A 7,254-nucleotide genomic window follows, 5' to 3' on the forward strand; every position below is an offset into this window, starting at 1 on the left:
AGAGAGTCATGCTGGTAAGTGGGGGGGCAGGGCCTCATTCCGCCTGAGTGGTTGGCAGCATAGCACTGAATGGGCCGATCTGTCAGTGGGGAGATTGGCGCATGCGAACTGGCCCCCCCCCCATCGCCAGCCTCCCTATGTTATTCCCAAACATCCACCCTGATTGCTGGCATCCCCATCCCAATTGCTGGCTTCCTGACACCAACCCGATCGATGGCCTATCCCTGCCATCGTTAGCCAGCCCCAATCGCCCTCCTCTGTCGCTCTCCGACCAATCCTATTTCAGTGACAGCAGGTCCCCCCACCACTGAGTGCCCTCCAGTAGGCCCTGTCCCCCAGTATGTCCTACCCCTTCCGGCCCCGCCCTCTTGGCGCCACCCAGTGTCCCGTGGGCAGTGCCAGGTGACAAGCGAGGCTGGCACTACCCAGGGGGCAATTCCCCCCCCCTTTCCCTGACCTCTGGGGGAATGGCTTCAATGGACTCTGTCCTTATCAGTGGGGTGATGATGCCTGTTCCATGTTAGTGGGGAGCAGTTGTAAATCCTGGTGGTGAGAGCCTCTCCAGGCAGGGATGAGGGGGCGGTGGGGTTGGGGGGGGGGGGGTGCGGGTGTGGTGGGGGGGTGGGACTGTTGGGGGGTGTGGTGGGGAGGTTTGGGGAGCTTGATGTGGTGGAGAAGCTAGTGGGTCCAGAGACTACCATCCCAGGCCTGCTGATCATATTCTCATTTCAGGCATGGGGCTGATTACGCTGAGATAAAGACCCTGGGAGACTCGCGATGGGTTGGATGCTGGCCATAAATCCCATTAAAGGCCTCCTGCTGTGGTCTCCTGGCCCACTGCATTGCTTGAGCAGTGCGGCAGGCAGGGAGAACATGGGCCCTGGAGTTTGTAGTTCTGGAAACTGCGAGAATTGAACGTAAATGGTTTCTAAGCTGGAGTCCAGTGATTTTTTTAACTGTGCTACTTCAATACCCGTAAACATTGTTTTTCTAGTTAATATTGAGATGAATTCCACTCTTCCTGTGCCTGCAGCATACATTAAGCACCGTCCAGACACGCTTTATCAGTCTGTTTATAAGCCTTTAATATGTGGACTCAGATTTTTAAACACTAATGCAAAGTAAGTAATAATTTAAGCCATTGCTAAAGACAACCATCACTTAAGCTCCGAGGCAGTGATTGCTTTTCATCATCAAAGTGCGTATTTTTCTTCATTTATTTACAAATTAAATTTCCAGGACTACCTGTAGTGGGTGACAGGCTGGATTAATGGAGTTCTCTCTTTTTAAGAAGCTGATCTCATCCCTTTTTATTCTCATCACTGAAGTAAAATTGCTAAAACGTCAGCACCTGGTACAGTCATCACACAAACTCAGCAGGAGTCACACAGCAGGAGACTCTGAAAATATTGAAGATCGCATTCTCTTAAAACTCATCCTTTAATTGTGCCAGCGAGGAGAAAGCAAGGAGGCTAATTTATATGAATTATCTTCACTGAAAGTACACATTGTGCATTACACCATAGGTTGCATTGTTCGGCTGTGATAGAACACCCATCATACATCATTTTCTAAGAATGTTTCCTTCCCTGTAGCTACACGTTTAAAACAGATTATAAATAGAAATCACTGATTGTCTCCACAATATCACAAGGTCACCAAACACCTTATCGCCTTGGTTACCCTTAACCTCGATTTACCTCTAACTTATCTGAGGGAGGTAAGCGCACAAATACAGAAATAGGAATGCTGCGGATGCTGGAATAGAAGCAGGAAACACTCAACTGCTCAGGCACTGTCCATGGAGAGAAATGGTTCTGAAACATTGGATCTGTTTCTGTCCACCAATGTTGCTCGGCCAGCTAAGAGTTTCCAATGTTTTGTTTTTCAATTTGAAGGGTGCGTGTATTTTAATATTTGAATCAAACTTTCTAAAACTCAGGCAAAAATAAAATTACGTGTCTGAGGGGAGGTGATGGCCTACTGGTTTTGTCGCCAGAGTATTAATCCAGAAACTCAGCTGATGTTCTGGGGACCTGGCTTTGAATCCTGCCACAGCAGATGGTGAAATTTGAATTCAGTAATAAAAAATCTGGAACTAAGAATCTACTGATGACTGTCAAACCATTGTCAGAAAAGCCCATCTGGTTCACAGTTGTCCTCTGGGGATGGAAATCTGCTGTCCTTACCTGGTCTGGCCTACGTGTGAGTCCAGAGCCACAGCAATGTGGTTGACTCTCAACTGCCCTTGGGGACAACTAAGGATGGCCAATAAATGCTGGCCAACCAGCAATGCTCATGTCCCACGAATGAATGAAAAAAATTAATACTTTAAATCAGTTCAATCCAGACAAATCAGACAATTATGAAAAAAAATTACGCAGTTTCTTTATTTGTTAGTGTCACAAGTATGCTTGCGTTAACACAGCAATGAAGTGATTATGAAAATCCCCTAGTCGCGCCACACCAGCGCCAGTTTGGGTACACTGAGGGAGAATTTAGCGTGGCCAATGCACCTAACCTGCACGTTTTTCGAACTGTGGGAGGAAACCAAAGCACTTGGTGGAAACCCACACAGACATGGGGAGAATGTGCAGACTTCACGCCGTTAGTGACCATAGCCGGGAATGGAACTCAGGTGCCTGGCGCTGTGCACATCACTGTACCACAGTGAAAGGATTCATTCCAAATATATGCTGTTGTTTTGGAATTAAATACAGTCTTGACTTGGTTATATTTCACGTCTGAGTGTTCAAGCATGGATAATCAAGAATATTTTCCACTGGGATAGGCATTTTGTGTAAACGGAATTTACAGAGAGTGGTTTGTGTATTGGAATTCTGTGATTTGACCGGACTTGTGATCGCCTGGAATATGTGTTTATCAGGAATCAGATATGATGAAACTGTGATAGAACTGCAAAACATTGTTTTCTTCTGAAGTCCTACAAATAATGATCGTCACAGTTCCACACTAATTGAAGTATTAAACAACCCTCTTGCACGCTGAATAACAGATCTGTTTCATCCACTACTCTCACAGCCTTGTGATATCCTTTATATTGGATTTTCTTGTTTGGAACAAGCTGAGCTTTCATCTATGTTGCCATAGCAACCGAAATGTTCTCCGCCGTAGCAGAGCATTATTTTTATCCTGAGATTCTTCAAAGGTTTTATTAGAATAGAGTTGTCACTGTGGTTAAGTGTCTTGCAAGTGTGAAATAGAGCCTACTGTGCTTCCCCAGTGGGTTGAAGTGGATTCCCCAGGGGAGCTCAGAGACCACTCCTGGTGGTCTGTTTCAGAACAGTGTTATAAAAAAATCTCCTCCCTTCACTCTCCTCCCACCGCTCCATCCTTTTTCTCTCTCTCGAAGGAACAGCCTCTGCCATGTTGCAATTCACCAACTATTGATGGCTCTTTGCTACCTTTCCCAAGCGGCCATCGTTCCTGTGTGAGCCCAGGTAGTGAGCATTGGTGTGCATTTGCCTTTGGGGGAGGGAGAACCGTGGCTAACTCAGCTCTTCTCCTCATCCTATATCCACAGACACGTCCGCAAAGATGGTATTCCACAGTCGGTGGTTTATTCCCTGATTCCCAAAAGGCTTTCCCAGCACCTGCAAGGCAAAAGTCATGGAATACTTTCCAGATGCCTGGCTGGTACAGCTCCAAAAATACTCAAGAATCTCGACACTGTCAAGGACAGAGCAACTGTCGCGATCAACACCCCACTCACAAACTTAAGCATCCACTCTCTCGGTGCAATGCATCTGCAGTGTACGATTTCTGCGTTCACTGCAGCACTCACCAAGAATTCTGTGCCAGCAGCTCGCAAACCATGACCGACTGATCGGAAAGGGCAAGGGCAACAGGTGTAGGGAAATGCCAACACTTTCACATTCCCTTCCAAATCACACGCTATCCTGGCATTTTCTTTTTTTCTCAGTCATGGGATGCGGGCATCACCAGCTCGACCATCATTTATTGCCCATCAGCAATTGCCCATGGGAAGTTGGTGGCACAGTGTCACAGTGATTAGCGCTGCTGCCTCACCCCGCCAGGAACCCAGGTTCAATGCCATCGTTAGACCACTATCTTTGTGGAGTTTGCATATTCTCATAACTAACAGAAAGCAAAGAGTGGGGCTAAATGGGTGTTTTTCTGATTGGCGATCAGTGACTAGTGGTGTGCTTCAGGGATCAGTGTAGGGACTGCAATTGTTTACGATTTACATTGATGATTTGGAGTTGGGGACCAAGTATAGTGTGTCAAAATTCGCAGATGACAGTAAGATGAGTCGCATCACAAAGTGTGCAGAGGATGCTAAAAGTCTGCAAAGGGATATAGAAAATCAAAATGAGTGGGCAAGGGTCTGGCAGATGGAGTACAATGTTGGGTAAACGTGAGGTCATCCATTTTGGTAGGAATAACAGCAAAATGAACTATTATTTAAATGGTAAAAAATTGCAGCATGCTGCTGTGCAGAGGGACCTGGGTGTCGTTGTGCAGGAATCTCAAGGAGTTGGTTTGCAAGTGCAGCAGGTAATTAAGAAGGCAAATGGAATTTTGTCCTTCATTGCTAGAGGGATGGAGTTTAAAAACAGCAAGGTTATGTTGCAGCTGTATAAGGTACTGGTGAGGCCACACTTGGAGTACTGTGTACAGTTTTGGTCTCTTTACCTGAGAAAGGATATACTGGCACTAGAGGGGGTGCAGAGGAGATTCACTAGGTTAATTCCAGAGTTGAGAGGTTTGGCTAATGAGGAGAGACTGAGTAGACTGGGGCTATACTCATTGGAGTTCAGAAGAATGAGGGGAGATCTTATAGAAACATGTAAGGTTGTGAAAGGAATAGATAAGATAGAAGCGGGGAAGTTTTTCCACTGGCAGGTGAAAGTAGAACTAGGGGGCATAGCCTCAAAAGAAGAAGAAGCAGATTTAGGACTGAGTTGAGCAGGAACTTCTTTACACAAAGGATTGTGAATCTAAGATTCCCAGTGAAGCAGTTGAGGCTATCTCATTGAATGTTTTTAAGGCAAGGATAGATACATTTTTGAACAGTAAAGCAATTAAGGATTATGGTAAGTGGGTGGGTAAGTGGAGCAGAATCTACGAAAAGATCAGTCATGATCTTATCAAATGTCAGAGCAGGCTTGAGGGGCCAAATGGCCTACTCCTGCTCCTAGTTCTTATGTTCTTATTATTCTTCCTGTGTCTGCATGGGTTTTCTTCAGGTGCTCCGGTTTCTTCCTACAGTCCAAAGATATGCAGGTTAGGTTGGTCAGCCGTGCTAAATTGACCCTAATCTTTGAGGATTAGGCAGGGTAAATCTGTGAGGTTACAGGAATAGGGTGTGGGTGGGATTTAGGTCACTGCAGATTCAATGGGCTGCACTGTAGGGATTCTAAGATGATGGCGAGCTGCCTTCTTGAACCACTCTAGTTCATGCACTGTAGGTGCATCCACCATGCTATTAGGAAGGGAGTTCCAGGTTTAGACACAGCAGCAATGAAGAAATTATGATATAGCTCCAAGTCAGGATATTATATGGCTTGGGGAATCTGCAGGTCATGGTGTTCCCAAACATCTGTTGCCCTAAATTGTCCCTCTAGATGGGGGTGCTGTGTGTTTGGAAGGTGCTTTTGAAGGAGAGTTGGCGAGTTGCTGCAGTGCATCTTGTAGATTATACACATGCATCAGTGGTGGAAGGAGTGAATGTTGAAGGTGGGGGATGGGATGCCAATCAAACAGGCTGCTTTGACCTGGATGGTGTCAGACATCTTGTATGCTGTTGGAGCTGCACTAATCCAGGTAAGTGGAGAGTACCCATCACACTTCTGACCTGTGCCTTGTAAATGATGGACAGGCCTTGGGGATACAGGAAGTGAGACAATCTCCACACAATTCCTAGCCTCTAATCTGTTCTTGTAGGCACAACATTCATTTGGCTGTTCCCGTTCAGTTTCTGGCCACCGGTAACACCCAGGATATTGACAATGGAGGATTTAGCAATGATAATACCATTGAATGTCATGGGGAAATGGTTAGATTCTCTCTTGTTGGAGATGATCACTGCCTGGTGCTTGTGTGGCATGAATGTTACCAACCATTGAAGACTTTTCCACTGATTTCTATTGACTTTAGTCTTGCGCTGGCTTCTTGATGCCATACTCAGCCAAATGCTGCTTTGCTGTGAAGGGCAATCACTGTCACCTCACAACCATCTTCAAACTGAAGTGCTGAGTATGTGCCCCACAGCTTTGACAAAAGGTCATCTGGACTCAAAACATCAGCTCTTTTCTCTCCTTACAGATGCTGCCAGCCCTGCCGAGATTTTCCAGCAATTTCTCTCTTACTCTCACCTCACATCTTGAGGACAGCTATTTTGTCCACATTTGGGCGAAGGCTTTAATGAGGTCAGGAGCTGAGTGGCCCTCGTGGAACCCAAAGTGAGTGCCAGTGAATAGGTTATTGCTGAGTATGGACCATTTGACAGTTTCCATTATTTTGCTGGTGATTGAGAGTAGGCTGAAGGAACAGTAATTGGCAGGGCTGGATTAGTCCTGCTTTTTGTAGATAGGACATACCTAGACAATTTTCCACATTGCTAGACAGATGCCAAAATTATCGCTGCTTTAGAACAGTTTAGCTTTGAGCGAGACAGGTTCTGGAGCACAAGTCTTTAGTACTATTAACCGAATGTCGTGAAAGCCCACAACCTTTGCAATATCCAGTACTTTCAATCATTCCTTGATATCATGTGGAGTGAATCAAATTGGCATCTGTGATGCTTGGGGACCTCTGGAGGAGGTCAAGACGGATCATATACTCAGCGCTTCTGGCTGAAGGTGGTTGTAAATGATTCAGTCTTGTCTGTTGCACTGATGTGCTAGGCTCCCACATCATCAAGGATGGGAAGATTTGAGGAACCTGCTCCTCTAGTTTGTTGTTTAATTGCCCGCTATCAGATATGATGGGATTGCTGATCTGTCGGTTGTGGGATCTGTTAACTCTGTATTTCACATTCTACTTCCACTATTTGGCGCACAAGTAATCCTATGCTGTGGCCTCACAGCTTGACATCTCATTTTTAGTTATGTCTGGTGCTTCTCCTGGCCTGCCCTCCTGCACTCTTTATTAGACCATTGATCCCCTGGTTTGGTGGCAACAGTAAAACAGGGTTACAGCGAGCCATGAGGTTACAGATTGTGTTTGAGTACAATTATACTGCTGCAACTGACCCACAGTGCCTCATGG

This window comes from Carcharhinus amblyrhynchos, chromosome 20 (genome assembly GCF_965287045.1).
Source record: "Carcharhinus amblyrhynchos chromosome 20, sCarAmb.v2.hapA, whole genome shotgun sequence".
NCBI lineage: Eukaryota > Metazoa > Chordata > Chondrichthyes > Carcharhiniformes > Carcharhinidae > Carcharhinus > Carcharhinus amblyrhynchos.